Genomic DNA, 15665 nt, shown 5'->3' on the forward strand with positions numbered 1-15665 from the left:
TGGTATCTTATGAACATTTATGAATGAAATATGGTAAACTGGCCACAGAATTGTCAACAGCAACAATAGAAACCCAAAGACAGAGAACTAATATGTTCAAGATGCTGAGAGAAAATGAAGAGTTGAGATTTCTGTGCCTATCCATGAGGAAAATTGGACAAATTATATGAAAAAAATTTTGTTTTCAGGTCTTGGGCAACAAACAGAGCACAATAGTAATCTCTGAGAGAAGAAACGCAAATAAGGTGAACTCTATGATGACTTGGCACTTTCTCAACTGTAATGTAAGAAGAGGAACTGAAGCAGAACATGGTGATTTTGCTGAGCTGAGGAGAGGTAGAAGGCAGAGAAAGCCAAGGAAGCTGGCATTTGAGAGGTAGAGTATCAGACAAGAGGGAGCCATGCACATAAAGAGCTCTAAAACTCTACATTTGGGTCCTCTTGAGTCTCTGAATGAATACTAAGCCAAACATATAACAGATGAAACTTTTTGCATTTAGGCAAAGACAAGCTACAAGGGAGCTGAAAATTGAATAACTACTGGATCTCTCACAAGGCTGGGAGACATTTGAGTTCTAATCAGTCAGAGTGGAAAGATCTTGCTGAATTCCCTTGGCATTCAGTAGAGAGCCTAGAATGGTCATGACTTAGGTAAAGGGCTGACCAAGGGCTCATGTAAAAGCAACCCTAGCACCGAACCTAACAAAAATTAAAACTAAACTGCAAAGGCATCAAACTGATCTGCAGGTAAATTAAGTGTTGGACAGAAGAAAGCCAAGCATTCTTTAAAGGAAGAAAACAAAACTAAACACTCAACGGCATAATGATCACAATGTCCAGCTTCCGTGAAAGATTATTAGACAAATGAAACATGAAAATGTGAACTTTTTCAAATTATTCTTTGATGATAGTAGTTTGAAACTGGACTTTAGTAACACTGAGATGTCTACAAAACTCCTCAAATATTAGGAAATTAAGCAAAACACTTTTAAATAATACACGGGTCAAGGAAGAAATCAAAAGAATGATTGAAAAGAGGAGAAATATAATAACATATTTAAGAGTGAATGATAATACGTACTGTGCATATAAAATTAGTGGTCTAATTTGTATGCTAAAAATGTAGATGTTAAAACTGAAAACCTGGACGAAAACCACAGATACCGATTACCCCTCCCTCCACCTCTTGGCAACCACCATTCTACATTGTACCTATGAATTTGACTACTCTAGGAAAGCTTCATATCAATGGAATCATAAAATATTTGTCCTTTGTAACTGGCTTATCTCACTTAGCATAATGTAATTCATGTCATAGCATGTGTTTTACACATGTTTCTGTGAGAAAAGAAATTGAGGTTAAAGCATTTATTGTTTGAGATGACAATTGAGATTTTGATTCCTGTAGGATTTGATTTATTTTACCATAAAAATATGGTAAAATGTCTATGTTAGTCACTGAAAATATGGAAGTAAACTGTATAACTTTAAGACAGTAGAGGAAAAAGAAATAGGAAAAAAAGCCCAATCAATCCAAAAGGAGAAGGAAAAGAGGGAGAAAAGGAAGTAAAGAAAAAGCAAGACAAGTAAAAACACAAAATCAGATGAGTAGAAAGAACTCCAAAAATATCTGTAATTATAGTCTGTTTAGGTGAATATGCTGGCTTATTATCAGGTTGGATAAAAATACAGAACCCAATTGTATGCTCTTTTCAAGAGATGTACCCAAAGCATGAGGAGGACACAGAAAGGTTGAAAGTCAAAGGATGGAAAAAGACACGTGAAGTAAAAGACAGCTGCAGCAGCTCTGAATATTGGACAAAATCATTAGATTAAGATTAGATTAAGTAATAATTAGGATAAAGAGGTTTACTACCAAATAATAAATTCACCATGAAGAGATCCCAATTCTAGAACTCATGCATGACGTTGTATATGAAACAAAAATACATAAAACAAAGATTGAGAGAACTGAAAGGATAAATTGACAAATTCACTCTTTAGTGGAGCATTTTAACATATCACTTAAATTTTTTTATTGTGGTAAAATATACATAACATAAAATCTGCCATTTTAACCATTTTTAAATGGTTATAAGTTCAGTGGTATTAAGTACATTCACATTGTTGTGCAGCCATCACCACTACCTATCTCCTTAACTTTTAAGTCATCCGAAACAGCAACTCTGTACCCATTAAACACTGACTCCCATTACCCCTCTCTCCACCCCTTGGCAACCAGGATGTTAGATTGTATCTATGAATTTGATTACCCTAGGAACCTCATATCAATGGAACCATAAAATATTGGTTCTTTGTAACTGGCTTATGCCACTTAGCATAATGTAATCCATGTTATAGTATGTGTCAAAATGTCTTCCTTTTTAAGGGTGAATAACATTCCATTGCAGGTACAAGCCACATCCTATTACCCATTCATCTGTTGATGGACACCTGGGTTGCCTCCTTTTGGCTGTTGTGACTAAGGCTGCTATGAACATGAGTGTGCAAATATTTGTTCAAGTCCCTGCTTTCACTTCTTCTAGGTATACCCAGAAGTGGAACTGCAGAATTGTATGTTAATTTTATGCTTTTTTTTTTGAGAAATAGCCATGTTGCTTTCCACAGTGACTTAACCATTTTGGATCCCTATCAACGGCATATGAGGGTTCTAATTCCTCCATATGCTCATCAACACTTCCTATTTTTTGTTTTTGTTTTTTAAACAATAATGGCCATTGCATCAGTCTGTTTGGGCTGCTATAACAAAAACGCTATAGACTGGGTGATTTATAAGCCATAGAAATTTATTGCTCACAGTTCTGGAGGCTGGAAAGTGCAAGATTAACTCACCAGCAAATTCTGTGTCTGGTGAGGGTTTGTTCTTTGCTTCATAGATGGTGCCTTCTGGCACTGTCTTTACATGGCAGAATGAGCAAACAGACTCCTTTGGGCCTCTTATTAATCTCATTCATGAAGGTCCCATCTCAATACTTAATCACCTCCCACAGGGCCCCACCTCTTAATACTATCACATTGGAGATTCTGTTTCAACATGTAAACTTTGGGAGGACACATTCAAATCATAGCAGCCATCCTAATGGGTGTGATATTTCAACATACCTCTTTCATTGACAGGCCAAAGAGTAAAAAAGAAAAATTGGTAAGAATAGAAAAGATTTGAACAACACAATTAATGTTCTTAATTTAATGAACACACACAGAATCCTCTGCCTCTCATATAAAGAACGCATAATTTTAAGAATGATACCATTTACAATAGTGAAATAAAATTTACTGAAAATAAATCTATTGACATATATGCAAGACTTTTGCATGGAAAATTATACTTCCATATAGAAAGATGTTTAAGAAGACCTACATAAATAGGAGGATTCATAAATGGGGGAACTCAGTCTTATAAGATGTCGTGCCTCTCCAAATTGTGTGATGGGTTCAATGCAATTCCAATCAAAATCCCAACAGGGTTCTTTGCAAAAGTTGCCAAGCTAGTTCCAAATTTTATACAAAAGAGAAAAGAACTAAGAATAGCTTAATTGCTCTGAAGAAGATGAACAAGTTGGGGGAACTTACTGTGACAAATATCAAGACTTGCTATAAAGCTAAAGTAATTGTGCCAGTGTGATATTAGCATGGAAATAGACGAATGGAATAAAATAAGCAGGCCGTGCATTCATGGAAGCTTAATATATGTCACAGGTTGAACTGAGAAAGGATGGAGTTCTAAATAAGTAATGCCAGGACAACTAGTTAGGCAACTGGTCATTGCCATGAGAGAAAAAATAAATAGACTCTCTAGGTCCCATTGTACATAAAACGCAATTCCAGAAGCATTTATTCTCAAAACAAGCAGTAAAACTTGAAGACATTTAAAAGGGAATATGGGAGAATATTTTTATTGCCTCAAGAAAAGGAAGCATTTCTTTAACAAAACACAAAAAGCTCACATCACAAAGGAAAATATTGACTATATTATTATCATTATTATTTTAGAGACAAAGTCTCACTCTGTTGCCAAGGCTAGAGTGCAGTGGGGTGACCATAACTCATTGCAGCCTTGAACTCCTGGGCACAAGTGATCCTCCAGCCTCAGCCTCCCAGGTAGCTGGGACTACAGTCATGCACCACCATACGTGGCTACCTTTTTAATTTTTGTATAGAAATGGGTCTCATTATGTTTCCCAGGCTGGTCTCAAACTCCTGTCCTCAACTGATCTGCCTGCCTCAGCCTTCCAAAGTGCTGGGATTACAGGTGTGAGCCTGTGAGCCACTGTGCCTGGCCCTATTATATTATAGTGAACATTTCTATACACCCAAAGGAAACTACAATAATCTGAAAAGACAAGCCCTTAAAAGAATATATGTGCAAGGGGCCAGGCGCAGTGGCTCATGCCTGTAATCTCAGAACTTTGGGAGGCTGAGGTGCGTGGATCACCTGAGGTCAGGAGTTTGAGACCATCCTGGCCAACATGGTGAAACCCTGTCTCTACTAAAAATACAAAAATTATCTGGGCGTGGTGGTGGGCATCTGTAATCCCAGCTACGTGGGAGGCTGAGGCAGAAGAATCGCTTGAACCCGGGAGGCGGAGGTTGCAGTGAGCCAAGATCATGTCATTGCACTCCAGCCCGGGCAACAAGAGCAAAACTCCGTCCCCCCCAAAAAAAAAAAAAAAAAAAAAAAAGAATAAATGCAAAACATGTACCTACCTTACCACCACCAGGTTGGCAAAAATTTAACATTCAGCCAATACTATACATTGGCAAATATGTGAAATAACTGGCTTCTTATAGATTGTTGGCTGATGCCTTTAATTGGGTGGATTGAACAACAAAAATTCTCTTCTCACAGTTCTAGAGGGTGAAGTCCGAGATCAGAGTGTTAGCATGGTCAGGTTCTGGTGGGGGCCCCTGTTTTGGCTTGTAGATGGCCGCCTTCTGGCTGTGTCCCCCACATGATAAAGAGAGGGATCATCTCTCTCCTGTCTCTTCTTATAAGGGCACTAATCCCATTTGTGAGGACTCCATCCTCATGACCTAATTATCTCCCAAAGACTCCATCTCCAGATACCATTAGATTAAGGATTAGAGATTCCACATACGAAGTTTAGGGGGACACAAAAACTCAGTCCTTAGTAGTTGGATAAGAAATTGGCATATACATTTTAGAAAACGTAGCATCTTGTAAAGTTGACAACGTTCATGCCCATGACTTAGCAATTCCATCTCTATAACATATACTCCAGAATAATGTTTCTCAATCAGGGGTGACTTTGCCCTCTGGAAGGCACTGTCTGGAGACACTTTTTGTTGTCGCATTTTGAGGGAAGGATGCAATTGATAGCTCTTAAGTAGAAGCCAGGAATACTGCTATGCATTGTACAATGCACAGGACAGCCCGCCTTTATAAATAATTATCCTGCCCAAAGGTCGATAGTTTTGCAGTTGAATATCTCTGCTCTAGAAATATCTTATGCATGTGCATCAGAAGATAAGAATGCAGGGGTCCACAGTGGCACTGTGTAAAATGAATAAAACTAATCTCCATTCCCAGTTCAGCCGCAGATATCAAAATCGATTTTAAAACTTGACATTAATTAAAAAGTAAAATGTGGAAGAAGACGTATGAACACATGCTTGAAGATAATGGTTACCAAATGGGGAGAGGCGTGTGGGATATGGCTAATACTCTACGTGTTAAGTTGAATGGTGGGTCCATGTATGCTTGTTTATTATTTTCTCTTCGTTGAATATAGTAAAAACTTGAAGTCATGTCCCAGATAGTACAGATATCACAATTCAACAATTAGTGATTGGATCCTGTTCTCTGACCAGCCCCTGTTTTCAAAAGGGATAATCAGAACTTCTCACTGTCTGGAGGGGCGGTGAATATAGACGGGACTATGATCATTCAAAGCTTTCTTGGGTCATTCCAGGACCACTTGCACATGGTATAATTCCACTGCCTTTTGAGTGTGTGTGTGTGTGTGTGTGTGTTTGTGTGTATGTGTGTACACGTGCCTTTCCTTAGAGGCAGTATATGAATGCAAATGAAATCCTCTTATTGTACTTTAGAGAATATATATGTGTTATATATATATGATAGTTGGCATTCTTACAACATTTCATACTAAAAACATTTTTAAAATAATAGAAAACTTCTTTACTTAAAGGTATTTTATAAGGTCATATTTGCCAGCCAAACCACTTTTAAATTTTTTTGTACTGCAAATAAGCACTGTGTAATAACTGTCCAATGGAACTAAGTTTTCTTGTACTCTCAAGAAAATCTTGGAAGCTGCATAATGAGTCTATGTGTCCTGGAGACTTTCTACCAAGAATAAAACTCAGAAGCTATTTTTAAAAAGCGAGACACATATTTAACTATATAAAAAGTTTGTTGTTGTGTGGTAAAAGATGCCATGAAGTCAAGAGATGAATGCTGGATCTGGAAAAAGTGCTTGAACGTTGGCGACAGGCAAAGGGGTAATTGTTATGCTGAGAGCTGTAAAAGTGGACAAGACAAAACGTCCCAACTAAAAATGGGCAAAGGAGAGAGAATAGACAATCCTCAAAAGCGCAAATCAAATCTAAAAGAGAAAATCATATATATATATATATGTGTGTATATATGTAATATATATATAATGTGTGATATATATATATATATATATATATATATATATATATCTCCAGGTGCTCAAATCCACCAATGGACAGAGAAACGCAAATTAAAATGACAAGGACACATCATTTTGCACCCATCAGAGTGACAACATTTACACATGCTGCAGCGTGGGTTGAGGTTGGCAATGCAGGAAATACATTGAAGCAGAAGGGTGTGTGTTAGAATCTTGAGAAGGTAATCTGCCTATATTTTTTTTTTTTTTGAGATGAAGTTTCACTCTTGTTGCCCAGGCTGGAGTGCAATGGCGCGATCTTCACTCACTGCAACCTCCGCCTCCCGGGTTCAAGCCATTCTCCCGCCTCAGCCTCCCAAGTGGCTGGGATTATAGGCACCCGCCACCATGCCTGGCGCTAATTTTTTTTTTTTTTTTTTGTACTTTTAGTAGAGACTGGGTTTCACCATATTGGCCAGGCTGGTCTCGAACTCCTGACCTCAGGTGATCCACCCGCCTCGACCTCCCAAAGTGCTGGGATTACAGGCATGAGCCACCATGCCTGGCCCCTGTTTTTGTTTTATTTTTTTCAAAAAGGAGGATTTTGAATGGTCCCAACACAAAGAAATGATAAACATCTGAGATGATGGCTATGCTAATTGCCCTGAGCTGATCACTGCACATTATATATATCACAAAATCACTATGTACCTCCTGAATATGGACAATTATTATTTGCTAATTTAAAAATGTAAATTAAAAAGTTTAGACCTTCTTGGCCAGGCACGGTGGCTCACACCTGTAATCCCAGCACTTTGGGAGGCCAAGGCGGGTGGGTCACTTGAGGTCAGGAGTTCAAGATCAGCCTGGCTAACATGGCGAAACCCCGTCTCTACTAAAAATAGAAAAGTTAGCTGGGGGTGGTGGTGTGTGCTTGTAATCCCAGGTACTTAGGAGGCCGAGGCATGAGAATCGCCTGAACCTGCGAGGCGGAGGTTGCAGTGAGCTGAGATTGCACTCCAGCCTGGGTGACAGAGCAAGACTCTGTCTCAAACAAACAAAAAACAAACAAACAAACAAACAGACAAAAGTTTAGACCTTCCAACCAGCCATTCCACTCCTGGGAATCCATCCCATAGAAATAAAAGTAGTCCTGCTATCTGAGGGTTTGTGGAAGAATATTAAGCCCATGGCTGTCGGTTGGTAATGACAAAGGGACATTAACCCATAGGAAAAGGCTCTATGAACTGTGGGATGGCCTCAGCCTGTCAGTCTAGAGATTTCCCCAGATGCTAGCAGGAATTTGCACCAGGTGTTGATGAGTGTGAAAAGTGAGAAGCAGAAAATGTGATTATCATGAATTCGTTTTGTAAAACAATGACCCCAACGCCCCATATGTATGTATGTATATATGAATGTTGCTATTTATTCTTATGGAGAAAAATATAAAAAATATGAAATAAAACAAGCTAGGTTGTTGACATGAGCTATTTGGTGGGGGATATGATATGGGAGGGAGAGGAGGAAGTATCCATAATAAAAACATCATGCATAAAATAAGCTCATTCCTGGAAAATTACACACATGTATCTACTCATGAGCAGAAGCACGAAGGGAGGGTCACCTGAGTGTTCGCGGGATTACCCTTGGCTAGCAAGATTCAAGGTGACCTTTGGTTTCTTCTTTATATCTGCCTCTACTGTTTGAATTCTTTACAATGGCATGTATTATTCATGGAAACAGAAAGAGCCCACAGAAATCTGTTTTCATTGAAAGGTAGAAAAGAAAGAAGAATGCCCAGGCCTAGGGACCCTGTCGCTGGCCAGGCTCTCCATGTGCTGGTCTGTGATAGAGAACTTGGAGACTCAGCCTGCCTCACAGCCCTCATGGCTGATACACCCTGGTTTTTTTTTTTTTTTTTTTTGAGACGGAGTCTTGCTCTGTCACTCAGGCTGGAGTACAATGGCATGATCTCGGCTCACTGCAACCTCCACCTCCCGGGTTCAAGCAATTCTCCTGCCTCACTTCCCGAGTAGCTGGGACTATAGGCATGTGGCAGCATGCCCAACTAATTTTTTTTTTTTTTTTGTAGAGATGGGGTTTCGCCATGTTGGCCAGGCTGGTGTCAAACTCCTGACTTCAGGTGATCCACCTGCCTCGGCCTCCTAAAATGTTGGGATTACAGGTGAGAGTCACCTTGGCCAGACCTACCCTCTTCCTGGAGGAAAATCTCACAGGCTCCCTGGTCCCATCTCCCTGCCCCAGGCAGGAGCCCTATGCCGTGCAAAAGCCTAGATCAGCTACCTCCATATTCACCAAAAGATGGACAGTGCTCATCATAGTCTTTTAAATTTTTTTTTTTTTTTTGAGACGGAGTCTCACTCTGTTGCCCAGGCTGGAGTGCAGTGGCGCAATCTCGGCTCACTGCAAGCTCCGCCTCCCGGGTTCACGCCATTCTCCTGCCTCAGCCTCTCCGAGTAGCTGGGACTACAGGTGCCCGCCACCGCGCCCAGCTAATTTTTTGTATTTTTAGTAGAGACGGGGTTTCACCGTGGTCTCGATCTCCTGACCTCGTGATCTGCCCGCCTCGGCCTCCCAAAGTGCTGGGATTACAGGCTTGAGCCACCACGCCCGGCATCTTTTAAAATTTTTGAGATAGTTATAGATTCACATGCAGTTGTAAGAAATAATACAGAGAGAGCCCATATCCATCCCCCTTCATTCAGACATCTCTGGTTTAACATGAACTTGTGTGTGCATGTTTAGTGCTATGTCTTTTATCACATGTAGGTTTGTGTGCCCAGCACTGCAGTCAAGATACAGAACAGCTTAAAACAAAGAAGCCTCAGCTACCCTTTTATAGCCACAGCCATTTCTCTCTTCCCTTCCCCAAGTCCTGGCAACCATGGATCTGTTTTCTGTCTCTATAATTTTGCCATTTTGATAAAGTTATATAAATGGAATCATACTGTCTTTTTCACTCGGCATAATTCTCATCCCTGTCTTTTTGGAATTGAAAGTGAACTGATGGAGAATATGAACTTTGTGTGGCTTTCCAATACTTTTTGTCTGAGTGAACATGGCCAAGTTACCTATGCTCCCTCTGTCTCCTCTGGAACATGGAACTAGCGCAGGGATGGAAGGAGGGAAGATTTTCTGCCATGGATGCTGGCAGTGCTCCCCAACTGAGCACATTCGATGTGCCAAACTCTGTTTTAGGTGCGCCATTAGTATCATCTCCTGAAACAGCCTAACTAGCCTATGAAGTAGGTTCTGTTCCTTTCAGCACTCAGATGGGGGAGTGGGGCCTCCAGGTGATGCAGGGAGCGAGTGGTGGAAGCAGGATTCCAGTCCCAGACTGCCTGGCAGGCGTGGGGTGTGGCACCATCTCTATTTGATAGAGAGAAGTCTGAGGCTCAGAGAGGTGAAGGAACTTGTCCTAGGGACACAGCTAACTTATGCTGAGCCAACGACAAAGCCTGGTACTCCCTGTTTCTTCCCCAGCACTGGCTTTTCTGGGTCCCTCTGCCTCAGGGGCTTGTCTGGAGCTTTCCCAGAAGCACAGAAGTAGGTCCCTGCCACATAGGAGATGAAAGGAGGGGAGTAGATATTGTGAGCTGGGCTGACTGGTGTGAATCCTGGCTCTACCACTTTCCAGCTGGGTAAACTTTGGCAAGTTATTGAACCTTCACATCCCTCAATTTCTTTTTTTCTTTCTTTTATTTGAGACAGTCTTGTTCTGTCACCCAGGCTAGAGTGCAATGGCACGATCTCGGCTCACTGCAACCTCTACCTCCCGGGTTCAAGCAATTCTCCTGCCTCAGACTCCCATGTAGCTGGGACTACAGGTGCGCGCCATCACCCCCGGCTAATTTTTGTATTTTTAGTAGAGACAGGGTTTCACCATGTTGGCCAGGCTGGTCTTGGACTCCTGACCTCAAGTGATCCACCTGCCTTGGCCTCCCAGAATGCTGGGATTACCGGCATGAGCCACCATGCCCGACCTACATCCCTCAATTTCTAAGGGTAGGGTGGGGATTAAAATGAGTTAATATATATGGAGCTCAGCCCAGTACCTGGCACACAGTATGTGCTCAGTCAACGTTATTGTTATTAACAATATGAGTTTTTATTTACCCCTGGAGCCAGGCTGTCTGGGCTCTAGCCCTGGCTCTACCGGTTGTGTGATCTTAAGCGAACTCTCCAACTAGGGCTATTGTGAGGATTAAGACTTGGAGGCCAGCCAGAGTGGCTCACGTCTGTAATCCCAACTTTACTTTGGGAGACTGAGGTGGGCGGATCATTTGAGCCCAGGAGTTTGAGAACAGCTTGGGCAGCATGGCGAAACACTGTCTCTACAAAAAATTAGCCAGGTGTAGTGGCGCACACCTGTAGTCCCAGCTACTTGGGAGGCTGAGGTGGGAGAATCACCTGAGCCCGGGAAGTTGAGGCTGCAGTGAGCTGTGATCCTGCCACTGCACTCCAGCCAGGGTGACAGAGACCCTGTCTCAAACAAACAAATAACAACACAAACGAAAAACCCACAATGAACTTGGAAAGTATTTAAATCAGTGCTTGCTGCAGCTCAAGCTTGGCCATGTTTCCTCTCAGTGTCATTGCCATCCTCCCTCTTGCCCCGGAAGCACAGCCCACTGCCCAGAAGGCAGGACTTACAAGGGGGATCAGTTTCAACCACCCAGTGGAGGGGAGAGTAACGCTACTTAAAGAGTCCTGGCCTGTCCTTCTGGGACCGTGGCTCAAACTGCCCTGGCTCTGGCCCTTGACCTCCCTCATCTGGATCAGTTCAAAAGCCTCTAGTGTCCACCTTCCCGTCAGCCTCCATGCAAAGGCTGCACCAGCTTCAGTGGTGCAGTGCCCTGTTCAAAATTCACAAATCAGCAGATGTTCCAGTGTGGCCTTCAGGGCTCCCCATGATCTGACCTTGCCAGACTTTCCAACCTTGTCTGCCCTCTCGGGGACGCAGGTGGGGAATTCATGGCATGGTCCTCATGCTTCCAGCCCTTTGCACATGCTGGGCCCTCTGCATGGCTTCTGCTCTCATTGTCTGACCTCAGCTCAAGGGTTTTCTCCTCTAGGAAGCCTCTCTGGACTCCCTGAGCAGTCCTTACTCTGCGATTTTTTATTTTTATTTTTTTTATTTTTTGCCACGGTCTCACTCTGTTGCCCGTATTGGAGTACAGTCGCATGATCATAACTCACTGCAGCGTTGAACTCCTGGCCTGGCCTCAAGTGAATTTCCCACCTCAACTCCTTCCAAATAGCTAAGAGTACAGGCACTTACCACCACATCTGGCTAATTAATTGTAATTTTTTTTGTAGAGACAAGGTCTCGCTATGCTGCTCAGGCTGGCTTGAACTCCCGGTTTGAAGGGATCCTTCTGCCTCAGCCTCCCAAAGCACTAGGATTATAGACATGAGATACTGCACCTGGCCCCTTCCTCTGCACTTTTATAGCCCAGGGCTACCCCATCATAACGATCCATGTGCCCTTCTGTCTCTCCCACTGGCCCATGAGTCCTTGGGGGCAGAAACAGCTGTTTCCCTGCTGTGTTCCTGGTGCCTAGGCAGAGTGCCAGCACAGTAGATGTGCACCGGTTTTGGTGGGATCTTCCACAGGGCTGATGAGGTCAGGCTGCTCTTCCACACATGCTCACAGGCCTCCTTTAATCCTGCCACTCCCGCCCTGCGTCAAGAACCCCTTTCAACTGGAAGGTCAAATCCAAACTCTGGGCCTTCATGCTGCTGTTCACCGGCCCTGGGACCTTGTTTCTCTTCCTCTTCTTCTAGCTAGCTAATACTCAAGCTAACCTCCTCAAGGAAGACTCTCCGCCCCTCAGACCAAGCCAAGCTCCATGTTACATGGTCTCCTACCACCTTCTCTTCCTCCTTTAGAATGATCACAGCTGTAGATAAATAACTGTATAATTCACAATAACTAAAGGTATGTCCACATCCTGGAAACTGTGATATGGGAACTCATTTGGAAAAAGAGTCTTTGCAGGTCTGAGTAAGTTAGAGAGCTTGAGAAGAGACCCTCATGGGTTATCTGGGTGAGTCCTTCATCCAATGACAAGTGTCCTTATAAGAGACACTCAGACAAAGAGGAGGAAGCCATGTGAATATAGAGGCAGAGACTGGAGTGATGCGGCCACAAGCCAAGGAACTCCCGGAGCCACCAGGAGCTGGAAGAGGCCAAGAAGGATCCTCTCCTAGAGCCTCTAGGGGAAGCACAGCCCTGCCGACACCCTGACTGTGGACTCCGGCCAGGCATAACTGTGAGAAAATAAATGTCTGTTGTTTCAGGCCTCCCGGTCTATGATACTGTATTAGGGCAGCCCAGGAAACAAACCCAGAGTCACACATACTGACTCACTGAATCCCCACCCAAACTTCTGCAGTTATTATGATTATAAGATTAATCTTACAGATAAGAAAACTAAAGGTTCACTTACTTGCCTAAGGTCACCAAGGGTACCTGGCAAAGCTGGAATTTAATCCCAGCAGCCCAACCTCGCAGTGGTGGTGGTGACCACACTCTACTCTGCAAGAGCAGCAGGAACTGAAGTTTCTTTCCAGCATCTTTGCAAGCGGCCATCCCATCACAGGTGTTGGGTGCTCACAGCCTCCCAGAGAGGAGCCCCTCTGATGAGAATGTTGGTCTTTATAGGGAGCTGAAACCTGCCTCCCTACCACTTCTAGGTGTGAGCTCAGGGCACATGGGGCGGGGAGAGCAGCTTTGGCTTCGGAAGACTCGTGGCTTCCACGCTGCTTGCTGTGAGTGAGCCCCTGGGCCCCAGCCTCTCGTTCCTAATAGGGAGATCTTGGTGGTACCTGCCCCCCTGCCTCGTAGGACGTCCTGAGGGTTATGTAGTGACCACGTGGTGGCAGTGGGGGTGGATTCTCTGTGAAGCTAAGTACAGACACTTCCAAGGCCTGGGAGAGCCTGAGCTCTGGGTTCATGTGGTCATGTGTTTGGAAATATTTTCCAAAAGCGAGATATTTGAGCTGTAACTGACTAAGCTGGCTGCCAGGGTTTCCGAGACAGGGTTCCACAGACTGAAGAGCTTTAACAACAGAAACTTATTTTTCACAGTTCAGGAGGCTTCAAGTCTGAGATCAAGGTGTTGGTTTCCTCCAAGTCCCCTCTCCTTGGCTTGCAGATGGTCATCTTCTCACTGAGTCTCCACAGGGGCTTCCTTCTGTGTCTTAATCTCTTCTTATAAGGACACCAGGCATATTGCATTAGGTCCCACCCTAAAGACCTCATTTAAGCTCAGTGACCTCTTTAAAGGTCCTATCTCCAAATACAGTCACATTCTGAGCTCCTGGGGGTTAGGGCTTCAGCACTCAAGTTCTGGAGGACACAATCCAACCCATAACACCCTCTGTCTCTTTCCCTATGCCGCCCTCATCATGCTTCCTCCCACTTGGGAGCTGCTAGGGAGGCCTAGGGCATTTTGGGGATGTAGCTGAAGGGGGATTGAATTGGGGATGCCTTGGTTTGGGTTTAGTGGGATGTGTTTATGTAGGTCTGAGTCAGTCTGTGTGGGTCGAGCTGTTGCTTCCTGAACAGGCTAATGGCTCCCAGGAGTGCCCTCCTTGCCATGGCACTGGCAATGTGTGCTATGGTGCCTGGCACCAGGAGTCTATGGGCAGAGGAAGAGACTCTGTGTTGAAAATGTAATTCTTCCAACAGGAGAGGTCTGGATTTGCAGATCCTCAGAGTCAAAAGGCAACTGCAGGTGTCGCATAGCCCAGGACTGCTCAGCAGGAGTCACATGGGGCATTTTGTAAAATATTGATTCCTGGACCCTGCTACTCTGAGGTTTCAATTCAGTGGGATGTGGAGGAGCCTGGGCATCTGCATTTCTCCTATGCCTCTCCAGGTGACAGGCACCAGCACTGAGGTTTAGGAGGTGTTAGTCGAGTCATGTTCTGGTTTGCAATTGTTCACTTGCTTTTCATCATGAAAATTAATAAAATCCCAATAAGAAACCTGGAAGAAATAGAATTCTTCCAAGTATTAGCATTCATTTATGAAAGAATGATAGACCTTTCTCCAAATTTGAAAACAATCTCAAAAAACTACCTGACATTACCAATAATGAGTTATGAGGCTGACAAAGTTTTCGAACCAACATTAAAATTTGTTCCCATCATTACAGGAGTACTCTGAATTATCTATTTTCTCCACAGGAAAAATGTTATAAAATCATTGGCTTCCAAAGAGGTAATCAAAAATGACGAAGAAGCAAAAAATGTAAAAAAAAAGATATGATAAAGGTGGATGTCAGGTATCCAATTAATACAATTTTATATTAGTTTTATAATGTTTTTGCAATGTTTTTGATATTTGTCAACTTAAAATATTTTAAAATTTGTTGTGATTTGTTATTATTCTAAATGAGTTTTCCTTTTTGTACCAAGTCTTGTACTGGGGTTTTTAAATTCTTCTTCCTAAGGGGGACTGTAGAGGCTCCAGGTTTTACAAAACCTGGATCTACTAACCACTAGTTGCCTGTTTAAAGTCATTCTTCTTCTTTTCCTCACTAATGGAACCCTGACTTCGTTTCAGGCAGCAATGTACCTTCAATTAAAAAAAAATCCTTGGCTGGGCGTGGTAGCTCATGCCTGTAATTCCAGCATTTTGAGAGGCCAAGGCGGGTGGATCACCTGAGGTCTGGAGTTCAAAACCAGCTTGGCCAACATGGCAAAACTCCATCTCTACTAAAAATACAAAAATTAGCTGGGTGTGGTGGTGTGGGCCTGTAATCCCAGCTACTTGAGAGGCTGAGGCAGGAGAATCACTTGAACCCGGGAGGCGGAGGTTGCAATGAGCCGAGATCGCGCCATTGCACTCCAAACTGGGCACCAGAGCAAGACACCATCTTAAAAAAAAAAAATAATAATCCCAGCCTCCTCTGAAGCCAGGGCTGGCCATGAGACACCGTCCCAGCCAATGAGATAAAATAGAGCTCTCTGGGGAGAGTTTTCAGGAAAGTGGTG

The sequence above is a fragment of the Symphalangus syndactylus genome, chromosome 16 (assembly GCF_028878055.3).
Source record: "Symphalangus syndactylus isolate Jambi chromosome 16, NHGRI_mSymSyn1-v2.1_pri, whole genome shotgun sequence".
Classification (NCBI taxonomy): domain Eukaryota; kingdom Metazoa; phylum Chordata; class Mammalia; order Primates; family Hylobatidae; genus Symphalangus; species Symphalangus syndactylus.